Source organism: Danio rerio, chromosome 6 (assembly GCF_049306965.1).
Source record: "Danio rerio strain Tuebingen ecotype United States chromosome 6, GRCz12tu, whole genome shotgun sequence".
Lineage (NCBI taxonomy): Eukaryota > Metazoa > Chordata > Actinopteri > Cypriniformes > Danionidae > Danio > Danio rerio.
In genome coordinates this window covers 24,896,173-24,917,593 of record NC_133181.1, presented here as the reverse complement: position 1 = coordinate 24,917,593, position 21,421 = coordinate 24,896,173, and the positions used below count along the sequence as shown (strand labels likewise).

At 39.6% G+C, this 21,421-nt stretch overlaps 1 long non-coding RNA gene across 1 annotated transcript; it reads right to left on the bottom strand.

The window, feature by feature from the left end:
- Positions 1-15,657: 15,657 nt before the first annotated feature.
- LOC137495951 (uncharacterized) lies at positions 15,658-19,004 on the bottom strand. The gene is made up of 5 exons (XR_011015952.2): positions 18,949-19,004; positions 17,606-17,711; positions 17,411-17,481; positions 15,914-16,098; positions 15,658-15,753 (listed from the first exon to the last, which is right to left on the bottom strand). It is a non-coding gene; the product is annotated as an uncharacterized lncRNA (long non-coding RNA).
- Between the last annotated feature and the right edge of the window lie 2,417 nt (positions 19,005-21,421).

The following is a 21,421-nucleotide window of genomic DNA, read 5'->3' as shown; positions in this document are numbered from 1 at the left end:
ACACAGCTTATTTATAAGAGGATGACAGATAAACCGAATCATGAGACAGTTATGCAGGAAATTATAGATACATGGATTGCTCTAGGATGCTGATGGGGAACCAGAAAGAGACCAGATGGGGAACCAGGAGAGACCAACACTAGGAGAGAGACACAGACACTGGAGAGGTACGTAACAAGAAGAATGTTATCATCACTGACCATTTGGCTAGTGCAGTCCTTCATGAATGCAACAAGGCCAGATCCTGATTGCAGAGTAAGTTGTGCTTTAATGGGGCAGGAGTGATGAGCGTTGATGATGTGCGGGTAAGGGACTAATCATTATTCAGGTGAGAGTAATATTGGTGATTGTGAGAGGGGAGAACCTGGGCTGCATCAAAAACCGCATACTTCCATACCATACAGTACGCTAAAATCAGTATGTGAGCTGAGTAGTATGTCAGAATTCAAAGAATTCGAAAATCAGTGTGTGAGAAATACCCGGATGACCTACTACTTCCGGCAAGATTCTGAAGTGCGCATTCTATCGCTGGTTAACAGTTGGCATTTCTGTGTGGACTTAGAACGTTCTACCCTTGTTCGCATGGGTTTTTAACAGGTGCTCCAGTTTCCTCCACAGTCCACACATGTAGTACAGGTGAATTTAATAAACTAAAAGGACTGTAGTGTATGAGTGTGTGTGTGTGTGTCAGACTGAAGGGCATCCGCTGTGTAAAACATATACTGGATAAGTTGGTGGTTCATTCCGCTGTGGTGACCCCTGATGAATAAAGGGACTAAGCCAAAGGAAAATTAATGATTTATCAATGAATGTCATAATTTATCAAAGATAAAAAACAAAATGTTGCTCCTCGATGATTTAACAGTAGTCATGATTCAGCTACACCTCCAGAAGTATGTGTATTGTATAAAGAAGTCTCTGTAAAGGTTCATTTTTGAGAATTGGCTTTAATAATCATATTTAGACGTGTTATTCAGGTCCCCAATGAATATGTAAATAGTCACAAAGAACAGTTCTGTACCTTAAAATTCATTATGAGCACTTCAGTGACATGATCTTATAATACACTGTGTGTTTTCTGTGAGGAAAATAGAGCAAAACTACATTTTGTTTGCTATTTAAAGAATTATTGACTGTGAAGTGAACAGTATTGTTGACATACAACTTGTTCATGTTTGTTATTAGAAGCACATTATTGTGGTCTCTTTTAAGTTTCTGTTAATATAACAGAAAAAGACACTACATGAATGTTAAAAGTTATTGAAATTATGGATCTTACGAGGAACATTGTTTATAAAAAGACAATCCCCAGACATACAGCTTTGGGACCCTTAATTCATAGTACAAGTTGTAGTGTAATTCATAACTACATGAGTCAGCACAGCTGCATAATGTTGGTAGCCTCACAGTTACTGTATCAATACTTCAATGCTTATTGCTTCAATCACACACCAAATGGTATTTGTTTGATGTTAAATCATATTTATTTTGTACAGTAGTTAATATGTTTCTGCATGTTAATGTGTGTGATATTTATTTGTTGCCTAAAGTAAATATAGGACCTTTTCACATTTCCGCATTTCTTAGTAGATAGTTGGGAAAACTTCAAGCGTAGTGAATGTGAGAACACAACAAATAACTTTTTTACAATCTTATTTGTTCAAAACATAAAAGAAAAACTCCATGATGATTTTATAAAGACTTTTAGAAAAAGAAAAAAAAAAACAATTGTGTGAGACTGAGAACGGCAGCCAGAGGAGAGAATCTCCAAATTTATTGTCCTGTCCCATAGACACTGCATTAGAAATGCCTCGCACAATCTGTAATTCGTATTTAATAATTTGAAGCAAAGATGATATACTACATACAGAAATACATCTAAATGCTCATACCCTTTAAACAAAATCTAAATATTAAAAACTTTCAAGGATTTAAGATGCTGATGACAGTTAAACGTGTCATAACAGGCTTGTAAAAAGGGTCCATTGTTCTGACATAAGTCTATTTTTTTGTGAATAGCTCAATTATCATTGCAAAAGATTAAACAAACCTCTACAACAACTAGATATATTTATCAAATAACCATTTGAAAACTTTCTGGTTCATTGTAGACATATGTACTTCTGACTGAGTCTCTACTTTATCAGTTTGATGACAGTTCATGTAGTGCTGAACACAGCTGTTTTAGTTGTCAGTTTGCTTATATTGACCACTCTGATGAGAACAGGAGACAGGAAAAACCAGCTTATTTGCCTTTAAAGGCACATGCACAAAAACAACTATTTTATCTAAATATGTTACATGTTTAACATTATATATTACTTGTTAAACATAATATATTTGCAAGGTATTTAGAACTGAAATTTCACAGATGCATCCTGGGGACAACAAAGACAGGGCATAGCAGGTATTCTAAATTTAAGAACCAGACAATACAAACTTAGTGCAATAAATCAACAGGCATAAAATTAAAAACTGAGATGGGCTAAGAACTAGGGGTTTAAGTACTGTTCATAAGGGAATAATGAAGTAAAAAAGGAATATCTGTTATGAACTGATAAGTGGTGGAAAACAAGGGGAACACATAAAAGATTAAACATATAATGCCAATCATTAAATCTATATTGCACTTTCATACAGGTCATACATTAGAAAAAAGACGTAGTGAAAAGACAAGAAACAGATTGAAATTCTGCCTGTACAGTTTGATGGCACAGGGACTTTTGCAGCCTGTTCAGAAGCACCATTTCTCACATCTTTTGACATTTTCTATTATGTCTTTCACACATGGACGAGTCTCTATTTTTTTTTTTTCATTTTCCTGGCTATCCCTTTTTTTCTCACCTCCACTATATTTTTTTTTCATTGCCCTCTCCCTCACTCACCCTGAATTTCGTGATATAGTGACATTTGAAATACAGGGTGAGATATCAAAAGGAACTCATCAATCTTGCACCGTCAGAGGGGGGGAATAGGATTAAATGAGAGAAAGGGATAAAAGAATTAACATTATTTGCAGACTAAGACAGGTTTAAGCCCATTTATGTTATGACAATCTACTTGTGAAAAATGTAAGTCTAAACATCAGTCAACTGCTTTTTTCAGCTCAATAATACTAGGGACAGTAAAAATGAATGAATGAATGAATGAATGAGAAAGAAAGAATAAATATGGAGATATGGTTATGGTCTGTTTGGTTACTGGCATTTTTCTGTGACCTATCCCTTTAATACAGAAGTACCCATTTAGAATATTCTCATTGTCAGAAAGGAATACATTAATCTTTTATCTGACACTCCTACAGTACATCTTCAGTTTGTTAAGGAAAACCTCTGGTTCTGAGTCTCCAGCTCTGTCCAGTGAGGAATTAACAGATACAATAAACAGTCTGCAATTCCAGCTTGACACATAAAATGCCACTTACTCAAACGACCACACAAGAAATACAAATATACATCCATGCAGTCTCTAGTGTGTGAGGTTACACCAGAAACAGTTACATTCTGAACCAGTCTGTAAGAAAATAAACATTAACAGATATACCTTGCATTTAAAATGTTCATTGTAACGGTGGCAAGGTACAGTTCCATTAAAATCTTGTGTTTGTATAAACAATGAAGAAAAGGGAAAAATGAACAAACAGCAAAAAACTTTGCTGGGGCGGGATCTGAACCTGGGTGTCCTGGGTTGGTGTGCTGTGTCTTAGAGCCTTGTTTGTGTGTGAGTGCAAAACACACCTGAAACTAAAAGACGTGACTTTTAATGAGCTGTGTTGGAGTCATTTGTCATATTTATATATATTTAGATTTTATTTGTTTATTTGTTGCATGATTGATTAAGATTAATAATATTATAAAGTATTATTCTGTGTCACTGATCGAGTGGTTTATTGATATAGATAAACTCCACCTACATGTCACGTCAGCTCACCTGCTTACGTAAGGGCTCACAGGAGATTGGTGATCAGCGGACAGGAGTAGCAACGAAACAGTTTTTGCCGTGTCAGACCGTGTTTGTTTGTAGCATTTGTAAGAAAAATAAAGTTAATTTTGAGATATAAATGCTTGAACGAGTCATGAACATCACTGCTCCCGTCAAAACGGCTCCGTAATAACTAGACGATGCTGGAGACCTTTATTTACATGGATTAATTAATCATTCTTACTGTTCAATGAACGCAAGCTGTTGTATTTTATTACAAATGCAAACCTCATAATTCCTGCAGCACGAGGACTTTATGATTGTTTAGGAGTGTCGAAAGTGGCTGGTCTGTACTGACGGGAGGGGGGACAAGCGTGCTTTGACCCGGTTCAAGCCAACTGTGTATAGTGTGAGTACGCTTTTAACCACTGGGCCATAATGAAAATGTTAATAGTTTCTTCACTGCACAAATTTCTTTGCATAAAAAATAACACATACACTACTGGTCAAATGTTTAAGGTCAGTTTTATCATGTTTTTTTTTTTTAAAGGAAATTTTTCTGATCATAAAGGCAGCATTTATTAAATGTAAAAAAACAGTCAAATTGTTAAATATTTAAACCTGCCTAAGGTGGGATTCAAGTGTCAGATATGAAAGTATGTTTAGTTATTATTAGGAATTACAGATTAGGTGGCTTTTATTTTAGATTTTGATACTGACAAAATGATACTGTCATGATATGTCAGATACTGTCATGTTTTTTTAACATGAAAGTAAAATACAAACATGGTCATAAATGTATTAAAACATATGCTTGTTTGTTGTCAGAATTCATAATAATGATAAAAAAAATTATAATTTGTGCATTTCCTGACATCTGGGTGCAGCTATGCTGCCATTGTGGCTGGTTCCTAAATCTCCCTTTCGAGAGGTATCTAGCCCTTCCCCTTAGCCCTACACCTTCAAGCTAAAAAGAATTGGGACACCCCTAGCCCTTTACTGTCAAGATCTGGGTGAGAGAGGAGATTGGTCAGACACAGGTGCAGGTCTCAACAAAGTTTATTTAATAAGCCCAAAACAAACTCTGGGGCAAAAAGAGAAAAAATTAGCCAACAAAAAATCTTCAAAAAGGAAATTGAAAATTCCTCCGTAACGGAGCTGGCATAGAGGCCCAAAGTTTACAAAAAACTAAAAAACTAAGACGTTACGAAATAAAGTCTTCAAAAATGCTGAAAATAAAGCTACTCCACCCACGAGGAAGACTGATTCTTGGAGGCCGGTGAGAGGGAGATGAGGGCCGGCTGCATCGAGACAGTGAGTCAGATGGGCAGCAATACAAAAATAGACAGGAAAAGGGTTGAAGGCAGACGGAGAAAAACAACTTGAAAAATCAACAGAATGACACCAGACATGAGAAAACTCACAGAACTAAAAAGGAACATCACTAGACCGGGAGATCGCCAGACATGCCGGAAGGGGAAAAACTATGATCTGACACCGAACTATGATCAAGGGAGGAATAAATAGGGAGAGAAATCAAGATAACCAGGTGAGTGAAATTAGTTTGATAAAATAATGGAAAGTAATAGAGCAGATGGGTGGGGAAGCGAGAGGTAAACAAAGCAGGGTATAAGTGATCAAAACAATACGAGTGAAAGGGAAACATTAACAAACACAAGGATTGAACTGGTGATCAGACCGAGAATGTGACAGTACATCCCCCCTCACTTCGTCTTCGACAAAATTCCTCGACCAACCCCCGGTCCAAGATATCTCGGGCCGGGATCCAGCTCCTCTCCTCCGGGCCAAAGCCCTCCCAGTCCACTAGGTATTGGAAACAACAACCCCTACGTCTGACGTCCAATAAGTTCCTGACAGTATAAGCTGGGGAACCATCCACTAGACGGAGGGAGGGGGGGAAGGGTCTGGGAACAAGGGGAGTACAAAACAGGTTTAACCCTAGAAACATGAAAGACTGGATGTACCTGACCAAGCGTAGGAGGGAGCTTGAGCCGAACTGCCATGGGACTCAACACCTTGGTGATCCGCCATGGGCCAATAAACCTGGGAGCCAATTTACGTGACGCTACCCTGAGAGGCAGGTCCTTGGTAGACCACCATACCCTTTGACGGGAGGCCGATGACAGTCAGCTGCTGCTTTGGTCTGCCTACTAGCCTGGGCCAAAGCTTCCTTGGCTCTACTCCAGGTGCGTCGACACCTTTGGACAAAAGCCAAGGCAGACGGGACTGCAGCATCGGGTTCCTGTGCGGGAAAAAGAGGTGGTTGATAACCAACAGAGCACTGAAATGGAGGAGTCATGCCTGACATGCCTGTCATGCCTGAAATGACATCATGCCTGGAGTCATGCCTGAAATGACATGCCTGTGGAGGAGACTGGTAGAGTATTATGAGCATACTCTATCCAGGACAGTTTTTGACACCTGGAGCTCAGATTCTGGCATGCCAGGCAGCGGGGAGTGCATTCCAAATCCTGGTTTGCCTGCAAAGACTGCCCATTGGTCTGAGGATAAAATCCCGATGACAGACTCTTAAAGGCCCCGATCTGTTGACAGAATTCCTTCCAGAACCGGGAGACAAACTGGGAACCCCATTCAGGAACCAGATTGACCGGAAGACCATGAATCCGGAAAACGTGGTCCACCACCGCCTGAGAAATCTCCTTGGCTAAGGGCATTTTGGGAAGAGGAATGAAGTGGGCCGCCTTGGAAAACCAATCCACCACTGTAACGATGACAGTGTTCTCCTTCAATACTGGTAACCTAGTTACAAAATAAAGGGCAAGGTGTGACCAGGGGTGAGTAGGGATGGGAAGGGGGCAGAGCAGACCAGTGGGAGGAGAGTTAGAAGTCTTGTTCTGGGCGCAAACTGAGCAGGCAACCACGAACTGCCTGACATTCCTGGCCATGGATGGCCACCAAAACTGCTGCCGGATGGCTGGCAGCGATCTCCGAACCCCTGGATGACAGACTAACTTGGATGAGTGACCCCACTGGATGACCTGTGAACGCAGAGCAGAAGGAACAAATAATTTGCCTGCTGGAACTCTCTGAGGGGGTTGGGACTATCGTAAGGCCTTCAGGACCAGACTTTCAATTTCCCCAGAGAGGGAGGTCACCACCACACTCCTGGGCAGGATGGTGTCCTTTGAAATCACCCTCTCTGGGGCCTTAAACAGGCAAGAGAGAGAGTCGGGTTTAACGTTCTTGGACCCAGGCCTGTATGAGAGTGTGAAATTAAACCGGCTGAAGAAGAGAGACCAGCGGGCTTGTCTTGCATTAAGCCCTTTGGCTTGGAACCATTTATGTATTCTAGGTTCCTGTAGTCTGTCCAGAACACAAAAGGCTGCTCTGCGCCATCCAGCCAGTGGCGCCACTCACCCAAAGCGAGCCTGACTGCCAACAACAACTTCCGATTGCCTATGTCATAGTTTCGTTCCGTGGAGGTCAAACGGTGGGAGAAGAAAGCACAGGGGTGTACTTTCCCATCCTGAATAGATCGTTGTGATAGGACTGCGCCTACTCTGACCTCAGAAGCATCAACCTCGTCTATGAACTGCTGTTTAGGATCTGGAATAGATAAGATAGGAGCAGAGATAAAATGGGACTTGAGTTTATCAAAGGCCTCCTGAGCCTTATTCCCCCACCTAAACAGTACCTTGGAGGAGGTGAGCGATGTTAGGGGTGCAGCAATCTGGACAAAGTTCCTGATGAAACGCCGATAAAAGTTGGCAAATCCTAGGAACCGCTGCAGTGCCTTGCAAGAGTCTGGAGTTGTCCACTCTGCAACAGCCCTTACCTTCGAAGAACGAACGAAACTGACTGGGTGTGGAAGACGCACTTCTCCGCCTTAAAGAACAGTTGGTTCTCTAAGAGTCATTGCAGCACCTGGCGAACATGCTGAGTGTGTGCCTGCAGAGAGGGAGAGAATATTAGGATATCATCCAGGTACACGAAGACAAACTGGTTTACCATATTTCTCAACACGTCATTGACCAGGGCCTGGAAGACAGCCGGGGCATTGGTCAGACCAAAAGGAAGTATATTCAAAGAGTCCCGTGGGTGTGTTGAAGGCTGTCTTGCATTCATCCCCCTCCTGAATGCGAACCAGATTATAAGCATTACGGAGGTCCAACTTGGTGAAAACTTGGGCTCCCTGCAAGAATTCAAAGACTGAGGACATAAGAGGTAAGGAGTACCTGTTCTTAATGGTGATGTCATTCACCCCACAATAATCAATACAGGGACGGAGGGAGCCGTCCTTCTTCTTGACGAAGAAGAACCCAGCTCCCACAGGGGATGAGGAGTAGCAGATGAGGCTGGCTTTAAGGGATTCAATAATATACTTGTCCATGGCCTCTCTTTCAGAACGGGACAGGGAATTAAAATGTCCCTTAGGTGGAGAAGTGCCTGGGAGGAGCTCAATGGCACAGTCATAAGGTCGATGCGGAGGCAAGGAGGTGGCCCGGGACTTGCTAAAAGACCAGGTGCAGGTCATGGTACTCCGCCGGAACCCTGGTCAGATCCACTAACTCCACCTGTAACACAGAAACAGGAAACGGGGCCGGAATATAAGACAAGACTTAAGATATGATTGACTCCAAGACGAGACAGAATCTTCAGACCAATCCACGTGAGGGGCATGCTTTACCAACCAAGAATGCCCTAAAATTATAGGTGCATTGGGTGAGTCTTAAAGATACAGCATGGTGACCTCACGTTCATTGCCGGATACAATAAGACTTACACTAGGGTAGTGTGAGAGACGGTGGCAATAAAACTACCATCAAGGTAATGGGCAGAAACAGGTTCAGCGAGAGGGATAGTCGGGATTCCGCACTGGGCAGCCACAGAGCGGTCCATGAAATTTCCCTCTGGCCCAGAGTCAATGAGAGCAGAACAGGAACAGGAACTGGAAATGCCGTTATACTGAATCACTACAGGGAGGATAGTGCGGGATGAGGGGGAAGAGAAAGGAATAGCGCCCACCAGGATCCCTCATCTCACTGGTGAGCTTTGGCTTTTACTGGGCATTTCGCTGCAAAATGTCCCGGCTTGCCACAGTATAGGCACAGACCCTGAGCCAGTCGCTGCTGTTTCTCCTGGGTTGTGAGATGGAGACATCCCACTTTGGACATCAGGGTTGGGTTCAGGATCCGATGGAGGTACCATGGTAGAAAGGGAACAAGGGTCCTCCCTTCTGGCTGAAGAGCAAAGAAGTCTTCGATGGTCTCGACGGCAAAGACGGCCCTCTGTGCGAAGCGCCAGGTTTGTGAGGGTGTCAAAGTCTTGTGGTAGGTCGTGGATCGCCAGTTTATCCTGGATGTCTTCATCCAGTCCAGCCCAGAACATGGCATGACAGGCTCCCTCATTCCAATCACATGAGGCCACCGACATCTTAAATTTAATGGCGTACTGCATGACAGACTGACCTCCCTGACGAAGACGCGCTAGTTGGTCTGCCGCCTCCTGACCCCTGGCAGATCGGTCAAAGAGTCTGATCATTTAATGACGGAGACTACTAAAAGAGGAAACACATGGTGCTCTGGCCTCCCAGATGGACGTTTTCCAGTCACGAGCTCTGCTCGTGAGAAGGGTAAGTACAAAGGCCACTTTTGTCTCCTCCGAGGCATAAGTGTGTGGCTGGAGGGTGAAGACAACCGGGCACTGGGACAGGAATGCCCGGAATGAAGTGAGATCTCTATCACAGGTGGGGGGATTGTTGCAGCGCAGTTCAGGGGCCTGGGTCTCGAACTGAAGCTCTTGTAGACGCGTTATGAGATCAGCCACCTGATTGGTTAGATACTCCACTTCTCTGGAGGTGCTGGTGAGTCTTGACTTGTGCTGACCCGATAGAGCTCCTTGTTGAGTCAAAGCCGACCTGACAGAATCTTGACTTGCTGTGTCTATCCTGGTCAGATCGTAAAGTCAAGATCTGGGTGAGAGAAGAGATTGGTAAGACACAGGCGCAGGTCTCAACAAAGTTTATTTAATAAGCCCAAAACAAACACGGGGTAAAAAGAGAAAAATTTGTGAACAAAAAAAATCTTCAAAAAGGAAACTGAAAATTCCTCCGTAACAAAGCTGGCATAGAGGCCCAAAGTTCACAAAAAACTCAAAAACTGAGACGTTAGGAAATAAAGTTTTTAAAAATGATGAAAATAAAACTACTCCGAAGAGGCTAGAAGAACTGCCTTCAAGAGGGTGCAATACCCTGATACCCTGAATCTAGCCACGAGGAAGACTGAGGCTTGGCAAACGAGGAGTAGGGGTAAGGGTAAGAGCTAAGGGGTAGAATTGGGATTGGGCCTAAGCCATGTCCTTAGACATATAAGACAAACATAGACACATTAAAGACAAGATCCCATTGTTCAAAGCGATTATTTTTCTTCAGGTTATACACACAAATTGACCTTCTCTACTGAGTTGTTTTTCTGCTTTTATCAAAAAATTTGCTTGCTTATTTAGCAAAAATTAACATATCCAAATATTTTTTTTGCTGTTTGATAGAACCATGGGAGATTTTGGGGTCAGAATCCTTTTAAGTGATTAAATTGGACTTAAATATGGTTTAAATCTGTATAGATATTTGCTTATGGCACATATATTAACATAAGTCTGCCCTGAGGTATAGAGAGAGAGAGGGGGGAGATGAGTCTGCGTCAGAATACTGATTAACGAGAGTTTAATTTAATCAGCGCTTCACATCTCTGTAGTGGCTTATTATTTTTAACAGGTCCCACTTTCTCTGGAGGGCCCTGTATGTGGTGATAGTGAGTGAACGAATAGAGGAGTTAAGATTAATGGAAATTCATGGCTTGAGCAGTATGTCCTCTGACTCCCAAGCTCTCCCATCTCTCACTTTCTCTCTCTCTCTCTCTCTCTCTCTCTGACTTGAACAAAGCTGATGGCTGCAGTGTATCTGTGGCACAATGGCTGTTGTCTGAAGAACAGTGCAGATGAACAGCATGGAAAAAATAGAGTGCCATCTCACTCTATTCCGTTGAAAAAGAGCTTTAGTGGCATGGGTGTGTGAAATAAAGCACAATGTTGTCAAAGCAATACAAGAATAAACAACAAGAATAATTAAAAGGAAAGATAAAACACACAGATAAACACAGACACACGTGCACATAATTATTATGTTATGCTCATTTATGCAAATACTTCTGCAAATGTGGTTTGAATAAGATGTAATTGCATTTAAAAAATTAGCTCCTTGTTCTCATCATCATCGAGCATCTGTAAAAATTCTGCACTATAGGTGCTTTGTGGATAGTAATTCTCTTCAACTGAGTGCAAATTGACATTAAAATCTTCTTTATCATTTGTCTTCATATGATCCTATCAGCTCCCAAAAGATGAAATTATAAAATTTTAGTTATCCTATGTCAGAAACTGTTTCAATCGGATGTATGTCAGTATAGGGATTTTTTAAAAAGGCTTTTAATGCAGAAATAAACGTCTTTTTACATTTTTAACATTATGAAGTTTTAAGGGAAATGTTGTATTATAACAAGTTTGGGTTAGAAGAAATACAGTGATTTTTCTCACTCTCTGAACAAAAGTAAACAACAACTGTTTTACAGGAGCTACTGCTTATGTTTGCCCATAATAGTAGCATATGCTTACACACAAATCATCATATAATGATAATCAGACTTTTCATACCAATCATAATCATACCAGTCCCATTTTTATGAAAAAGTAAAATATAAAAAGTTCATAATTAAAATCCTCAAAGTGCCATTTGTAATTTTATCTAAAATGGCCATTTTTCTCAGCCACCTGTGTTTGTTCAGTAAATTCAGGAACAATTATGTAGAGTTCAGACTGCACGAAGAAGTCGTGTCAAAGATGTTTTCACACTGCATGTTTATCTCAGGCAGCATTCCGTCGGTGCTGTGTTTACAGTGCAGGATGTATTGTCGACAGAAGGTTTTACACTGCATGACCTTACAATAGGAGAATCGCTGACAACTTTGTCTTGGTACACAAATTATGTCTCACAACCAAGTACACGCAAGAATTAACATGGTCATGTAGTATATGTTTTGTTATTAACTATAAAGAAGCATTTAGTGGGCTAGAAAATGTACTTATTTTACTCACCTGGCCTTTGAAGGTAATTCCCATTTTCTCTCTTTCACTTTTTTCTTTATCGAGCTGGTTGTGGTATTGCTCAGATTACATGTCAGACAGACACGGGTGCTGCTGCCAAATTTGCACAGATTTTCCTTTCATTTCTTGAGTTCTACTAGACCGCAAAATATGCCCTTTAACTTAGATCGCATCTTTGATAGTTAAAACTGTGTGATTGTCACTCACATGAATGAGCACCGATTTGCCTGTGATTTCAGGCATTTGTCTGTGATTTCTCAAAACCTGTCGGCAAGTTGGCTACTTAATTCGCTAACTTCCATGCTTCTTGTTCACTCAGATGTACATCATTTAATACACTGCATAAGTGTCCACTACTGGCAAAACAACTGAATGAGATTACATGGGATGCCCTAAACCAGGGGTCACCAATCTCAGTCCTGGAGGGCCGGTGTCCCTGCAGGATTTAACTCCAACTTGCCTCAACACACCTGCCTGGGTGTTTCAACTATACCTAGTAAGACCTTGATTAGCTTGTTCAGGTGTGTTTGATTAGGGTTTGAGCTAAAATCTCCAGGACACTGGCCCTCCAGGAACAAGTTTGGTGACCACTGCCCTAAACACTTAAGCACTGACAATATTTTTTTTTTATTCATTAGAATTTATTTTAATTTGCTTGCAGCTCAGAATTTAATCTGATTCCAATTTCAAGTGATCATTTAATGTCAAATGTGTTCATAATAAGGAACTGATCACATTCATAAATGAGAACTGATTTTAGATATTAGACTATATTTTAAACATCAATTTTTTTCATTTAATGGTTTATCGTTTACCCAAAGTCACTTAGAGTCAGTATGCTGATTAGTTACATCTGCTCAAGGTCATAACCTTGCCAGTTCTTGTTCTTAGATAGAGGATATAACTGTAAACTATTGCTTGCTCCATGCTTGCTCATACATAAATAAATTTTGATTTAGCCACTAGATTATATCATACTAAGTCAGTGATTGTCAGAAATCAACAGGTCTTATTTGTTGTGTCTATGCTCCATCCACTGAGCCTTAATGTATGAGCAATCCAGGTCGTAGGCTGTGGAAACATCAGCTTAAACAATCTACTATATTTAAATGATTTCAGTGGAACATAAAATATATTAAATATAACATTTTATTTGTCAGGAAAAGATTTTCAATGCTAATTTACAATATTCAATCAAAATAAGCCAATTCAAAAATGTACAATTAACATCAATAACCCAAAGATATATTTAAGAGTTGAGATCAATGCCTGTCCGTGTAGAAGTACGTTGCAGCATACTGTATAAGTGTTTTTGCAGAGCTCAGAGACCCACAAACTGCAATGGGGTATCCTGGCTACAGGACACCCCAGACAATTTTGCACCTTGAATACTCAAATCAAATCAAACGATCATAAATTCAAGACAAAAAAAGCTTCACAAAGATCCTCGTCCGGTCATGAGTTGATATGTAAATAATTTTGCCTGGAGTGGAGCATCTGGCAAAGATCTTATCAAAGCCGAAACACAGATCAACATATACAAGGGAATTGTGAAATATTACTGTCAAATTGAGACCACTTTACCAACGACACAGAGACATTTAATATTGTATTAAAAACTTGGACATTCTTTGTGGAATGTGTTTGATCTGCTCTGGTGGAAAAGGTAAAGTCAAGGGCAGAAAGGAGGGCTCAGGATGCATGATTGAGACAGTGTTCTTTCTGTATGTTATGTGTCATGCCTTGTGTGTTGTCTTGTGCGAGGGTGTGTTCTTGTTTACCTTTTTGTGTTGATGGCGTGCTTTTGAATTAGCTGACTTATTAGCTGACTTAATCATCCTCCAGCTGATCCCTGTTTAACTGACTATAGATTTCAGCCTGTGGTTACTGCTGGTTATCAGTCTGTTGTTTGTCCTTGTTCCTGTCTGTTGTTCCTTAGAATGCTTCACAGTCTGTTCATCAGTTGATGTCCTCTTTGTGGCCAGTGAGCTCTGTTTAATTTTTAAACATTTCTTTGTCTCCAGAACATCCAGTGGTATCCTTTGATGCATTCTTTTTTTTTTTTTCTCATTAAATACTTGCAATTGGATTCTCTCTGTCTGGTCTCGTGACACTGGTTTCCTAGCTGATATTCTTTTTAGATTAGAAGTAAAGGGAGAGATTTAGCCATCCTTACATTGTAATGTCAGTTGCATTGCATTCTCGGTCAAATAAGTGCTGGAGTGGACATAAGGAGCCGACTCGAGATCCAGCCCAGATAGCAAAATACACTCGGGCCAGTTCCGGCAAGATTGTCGCCTGCCGGAGACTAACCCCTCGGCCCAACTTCGGCTGCCGGACTCGGGCCGGATGCCTGTGGACTCACTGCCCGATTCCGGCCCGAATCAAGCGGGCCAGATGCGGCGGCCGTAAGCGAGCCGAAGCTGCGCATCCGCGCCGGAATCGGCGCGAGCGTAATGTGCGCTGCGGCCCTGAGCTGGCGCGACTCCGTATTTATACACCTTATAAAACCTTTTGGTATTACATTGGTACTTGATATATGGTATTACAACCATTTGAATTTATATAACACGCAAACACAGGCTATAATGTAAACACAAAGTGTAAGCACTGCGTTTAACCTTTGAATAAAGTGCAAACTGCATACATATTCTGTAACGAAAATAATCAGACAAATGACAAAATAAATAAATGTTAAACGTTTATTGATTGCATGAAAAAAATAGTACTAAAATTTTATAAATAATTTTGTAGTGCACAAGAATATCAATATAAAAACAACAATAAAACAACACAATAAAGACACAGAAAGATTTAAACATAAAATCTAAAAATTACACTCAAACACAGATGTTTTTTTAAAACAACCCTGTTTTCCCAACAGACTTCAATTAAAAATATGTAAAAAACAGCTAAATTTTATATAAACCTAAATATAGAAACCAATTTAAGATATAGCAAGAAACATCTTAAAAATACCAATGACAATCCGTAAAATATCCAAGTCAAACTTGTAAAAAGTACTGCAGAATTCTGAAGAAACATCTTGAAACATTTTTTAATAAAACATTAAAATAATAATAAACAAACAAATATATATATATATATATATATATATATATATATATATATATATATATATATATATATATATATAATTGCAGAAGTATAAAGTCAAACTTTTTTTTTTAAATAAACTTGAACAAAATCAATTGCACAAACAGCAAGACATGAGTGAGATGATTATACATTTCATATATATACACGTCTTGTGCAATTTTATATTTATAATTTTATTTGTATTACATTTATTAAAAATGTATCAAGATGTTTCTTCAGAATTTGGCGCGCACACATACATACACATACCATACATATATACACACACACACACACATATATATACATATACATATATATATATATATATATATATATATATATATATATATATATATATATATATATATATATGCAAATTAAAGAAACAAATTGTTCAAGTATCAGGGAACATCCTAATACACTTAAAATGTTGTTTAAAAAATAAAACAAAATAGTGATGTAGACATTTGACACATTAGCTTTCTCTTCTTTCTTCCTCCATCCCTGTCAGGGGCAAGTTGTAGCTACCTTGTAATGCATTTTTCCACTTCTTTATCAGTGGCGTGGTATAGACATTTGTCCTCACTCCATCTGTGATTAAAAGATAAACAGATAATTAGTAGTGAACAAGTACTAATGTAAAAAAAAAGAAAAAATTAGGAAAAAAGTAGGCTACCTACGAAGCAAAAAAACTATCAAAAAAAACAAATAAACTTAAAACACTTTGAAATTAGCAAGAGCTTGAACTTACCAGTTTCTTCATTTGTTCGGGCTGCTCCTTTAATTGATTTTCAAGCTTTTCCAAATCAAATTGGCCAAAGGAAGGTCAAATGTGTTTACATCTGGAATTTCATCACGTCTGTTTTGGTTTTGTGAGAATCAGGCCCAGCTGCTGCTTTATGACGTTGCATGATTTTAAAACTTCAGTCAGTCGTGCTAAAAAAGAAAAATAACAGATTAGTATAAATCAACCTGTAGCTTATTCTCATACAACTTCTGTAAATACAACAGTGGGTTAGACACTGCTGATATTCTCTAGTTGATCTTTACTTTCTAGCTGCATTAAACCTTAACAAATTTAGTGATGTCTTCAATTCTTACAAAGACATCACGAGATGCAATAAGTTCTGTCTTGATCTCAAACTGCACTAGAACAAAGACTGTAAATGTTCATAGGTGTACTGCAGGAGTGTCCAAACTTTTTGGGCCGAGGGCCAGATGCAAAAAAAACAAACGTTGTCGCGGGCCAAATTTTACATACATCACACAGACACATGTATGTGTATATATATATATATATATATATATATATATATATATATATATATATATATATATATACAGTTGAAGTCAGAATTGTTAGCCCCCCTAAATTATTAGCCACCGTTTATTTTTTCCCCAATTTCTGTTTAACGGAGAGTTAAACATTTTTTCCACACATTTCTAAACATATTAGTTTTAGTAACTCATTTCTAATATCTGATTTATTTTATCTTTGCCATGATGACAGTAAATAATATTTGACTAGATATTTTTAAGACACTACTATACATCTTAAAGTGACATTTAAAGACTTAACTAGGTTAATCAAGTTAACTAGTCAAGTTAAGGTAATTAGGCAAGTTATTTTATAACAATGGTTTGTTCTGAAGACTTAAGGGGCTAATAATTTTGACCTTAAAATGGTTCATGAAAAAATTTAAACCGCTTTTTATTCTAGCCGAAATAAAACAAAAGTCTTTCTCCAAAAGAAAAAATATTATCAGACATACTGTAAAAATGTTCTTGCTCTGTTAAACATCATTTGGGAAATATTTAAAAAAGAAGAAATAAATCAATGAGGGGCTAATAATTCAGACTTCAACTGTGTGTAGATAGACAGACAGACAGACAGACAGACAGATAGATAGATAGATAGATAGATAGATAGATAGATAGATAGATAGATAGATAGACAGATAGACAGATAGATCATAACAAGAACTGCTGCTTAATTGAATGCATGTAATAGCGACACCCAGTGGTTATTTATTGAATTACGTTCATTTTTGTATAGCGGGCCAGATTCTATTGATATTTATAAAAAGCCTCGCGGGCCGCAGATGGCCCGCGGGCCGTAGTTTGGACACGCCTGGTGTACTGGAATGTACAGTATCTGTGCATCTTGATGGTGGTCTTAAGATTTCTGCCATAGTCATTGATGGTGATGGTACTTGTGGTGCTGCCTTGATTTCTGAAATCTTCATACCTGCCTTTTATCCAGCCTCTTTGTTCCAAGTAATTTTTCTTCATCACGGTATAGATGTGTCTATACTGTCCCTTAATCAGATACATTTACAAAACAAAACATCACTTTAGTATAGTGCCAGGGCAAAACTCACAGGTTGTAATAGATCAATGACATAATGTTGACAGTATGTGTTTAAAATAATTGCAAACAAACCTGTTCTGTCTTTAGATGTATGACAGGCAATCATCGTCCTCATCTGTCTACCAGTCAGAAATCACAGTTGCGTGTGGATGTTTGAGTCGAGCTTCCTCATATGCATCTATAATAAAACATCACATTGTTGTTAACCTCCGGTAAAGAAAAGTTCAAATCCTGAAATACTATCAAAGTTAATTAATGCATATAATACCTATAGTGTAAATAATCAGTACACAGAAGGTTGCACAAGATTTATTCGGAGATTCATGCAGAGTGACAGCCTTATGAATCTGAGACATAGATTTGTAAGATGGTCAAGCACATGCATTATTCTGTACCCATGAAGATTAACCTACCATTGTGAAAAATGTTTGATGATGATGATAGCCAATAACAATAAACCATTTCAGCTGTTTGTGAAGCAATTAGTAATGTAATGTCTGAAAAGCTCAATCTATGTTGAAAATGTATCAGCAGTTTACAGCTTATAATGGACTTTTAGCACACAACTATAACATGCCTATTCACGTTCAAAAGAGTGTGCTATTGACTTCTTTGGTCGTGATGTTCTGCAAAATGATCTCATTAACCTTTGTTAAACAAGAACAACAAGACTTAACCAACAAATATTGTTACCCATTCATTTAAATCAGAATTTATCACTGTCAATAACATAAAAAAACATCAAAATCTGCTTTAAGACGTTCAGTTTTACATTAACTGACCATTACAGCTTGAACAAAAGATATAATTGATTCACATAGGCTAACACATATGAATTAAAGTGCATAGTAATATATTTCTCTTGGATAATTTAAAGAGAATAGTAAACAGTCGAGTTTCGATCACTTTTCGTGACTAACTGCATAAACAAGATAAACAATAATATTTTATTAATCCAAAACGATTAGTTTTTATTTACACATAAATCACAGAATTAATACTGTTGGATAAGTAAACGCCTGTACAATGATTTTTTCAACATCCACGGTACTTTATAATGTTAAATCAGGAAAAAAACACGTTTTGCCATGGTAATGGATTCGTCTACAGAAACTTTCTTTAACGCAAAGTTAGCACACACACAAATTCGTTACATGTTTCTTTAAAATAATAAAATAGTTTTCAGTTACTACACACGTTACAATCTAACATTGTGTTAAAGGAAAAGGAACTTTCAGACGTGTTTGTAACTGTTAGCGTTAGCATACATTAGCTCCAGTCGTGTTTCTTAAAGCAAGTTACATTTCGTATCAAACTGTTGTAAATTACTAAACGCTGTTACAACCAAACACCGTGGAAATGTTTTAAGCTCTAAATTCGCTAATTATACAGTACACAAGCAGTAAAAAGCTTACCTTTCTGACCGGAATCCACATGAAATATTTAAAAAAAACAAACTTTTTCTTCTTGTGATCTTCGTGCCATGGTGGTTGACAACCAGCTTTTTGGAGCATTACCGCCACCGTCTGGATTGGAGTGTGGATCATGAGTTTAGTCACGCATGTGTTTATTATGAAACCAACTTCTGCTTTAAAACAAAAACAGTCAGCACAGTAGCGTGCTATCTCAAAAATAAGCGAATTTTACATAGTTTTTCTCTAGATGACATGTATAATCTATTTATAAATAATATTGTTTTGTTTGCGTCTAAACATTGCGACCATCCACACTAAATATTCTTTTTTTTTTTTTTTTGCTATCGTACCATGAATATTTTCTCAAATTATCATTAAACGTGGAGCTAACAGATTACTAGATAAAATAAGAACTTAATCGGTTGCCATCAGCCTTAATCGGTTGCCATATGGTTGACCGGAATCGGGCCAGTGCTTTACAGCCGCATCACAGCCGCATGTGCGCGAGCGAGCTGCGGGCCGCACTCGGCCCGGATAACACTCGCCGATGCCGAGTCGGAGCCAGAGGCGCCGGAGGGCAGCCGAGCTCGGGCCGATTACTGCCTGCTATCTGGGAGGGATCAAGGGTATGTCCATATAAACTTACCTTGTTCACTTGAAATGAAATACACTTTAATTTGGCACACTTGTTTTAATTCCTGGAAATTATATCAAAAGAGATTATGATCTATTTTGTGTTTTAGCCCGGGTAAGTGAGTAAGCTCTGGTAGCGAAATTGTCCATTAGTGAGATCTTGTCGGGGTTTTTTGTGACTTCTCTGTCTTCCTCTTGTGTATTGTCATTTTTATGCAGTTTCACCTGTTATCAATTCTCTTGTTTCCCCGTCCCCATTGGTCTCACCTGTTCTCCCTGATTATTTAGCTATTTAGTCTCCCCTTCTCCCTCGTTCTGTGCTTGTTAATTGATTTTGTGTTCAAGTGCTACGTGTGCTACCGGTTCTCTGTTAAATAAATATCCGCACTTTGTACTCCGTCTCGTCTAGTCCTGTATTAACTATTTCTTCACTTGTTATCCAATTATCTGTGCTCTGGCTCACCTCTGCTCTGCCCACAGTCCACGCTCGAGTGAGGTCTCATCTGCTTGGCTCCCTGAGGTCTGTCCTTACTTTACTACTGTTAAACCAAGAGGATCTTTTTCGTTTGATCAGTCCACCAGCGCCCAGAAAAGGGTCGTTTACAGACTGCCTGTGTTTTCTATGATATCTTTGAGTGACTGTTTACTTACTGCCGAGGAGAGCAGAATTGTTGATTTCATTCTGTTTAATAAATTCCTTTGAACTTCTCCATATTTCCTGACAAATCTATGTTAGATTTAGAATTAAACGCTTAATGAATGGCACTAAAGAACAACTCTTCTAAAATTGTATACACTAATGCTTTTTTGTCGCAAAAAACAAAACAAATAAACAAACTGGAATACACCAAAAATGTGCAACACATTAATTACACAATGAATTTCAAAGAGGCTGCCAAAATCAGCAAAAAAATAAGCAGTGCGTCCCGAGGAAGAGCTGAAAATAAGAGAATCTCTCTTACCATCCTCCCTGGATCCCGGAGTGAGAGAAAGGAGTCTTTTTGCTGCACTCTAAGGGCCTGAGGCGAAGGGTCCCGGCGCTGAAAGCTGGAAGGCAGAGCGTCCCAGACTGGCAGTGCTTGGGTTTGTGCAACCTAAGAGAGAAAGAGGAAACTGCTCTTTTAATTAAAATTTAGTTGCCGCCAACCCGGAGGCCGGCAGTGATGGATTTAAAGTCGTTGTTATGGACTGATGTGATGATCCTCGGCCCCCCACCGAGGAAAGAGCAGGTCCCCTCTTCTACGTATGGCCCATCTCAGGGACACTTCGCGGACCATTTACCGGACTTAGCGGCGCCTTGGGGCAGGGGCGTTTGAGCCCTGCTTGAGGCTCGGCGCTGCCGCTTGGCCGGTGGAGCAGGCAGCGGAAGCGGAGCAGAAATAGAAGCAGCGGGTGGATGCCCTCGGGGAGGAGCGACTGCAATGGAAGGGGCAGTGGAAAGAGCAGTTTTCCGGTAGATGACTTCCCCCATCGCCTTAAACTGCTCTTTCACCGCGGAGAATTCCTGGGTGAACTATCCAACGATGTCGCTGATCAGGCCAGCCTGGGATAGGGGAGCGTTAAGAAACCGAGCTTTGTCAACGTCTCTCATATCAGCCAAGATCAGCCTGAGGTGGCGTTCCTGGACCACTAAAGTGGCCATCGTCTTCCCCAGGGCACAGGCAGTTGATTTGGTGGTCATGAGTGCATAATTGGTAGCTGTGCGGAGCCCTCCATGCCTGTGTGAGCTCTCTGTGTACCGGGAAAGATGGGGACGTGGGGTCTGGAAGGCTTCGCCTTCTTCTTTACAACCACATATCACCCATCTAAGCGGTCTGGCCGCGGTTGTGTGGGACAAGCC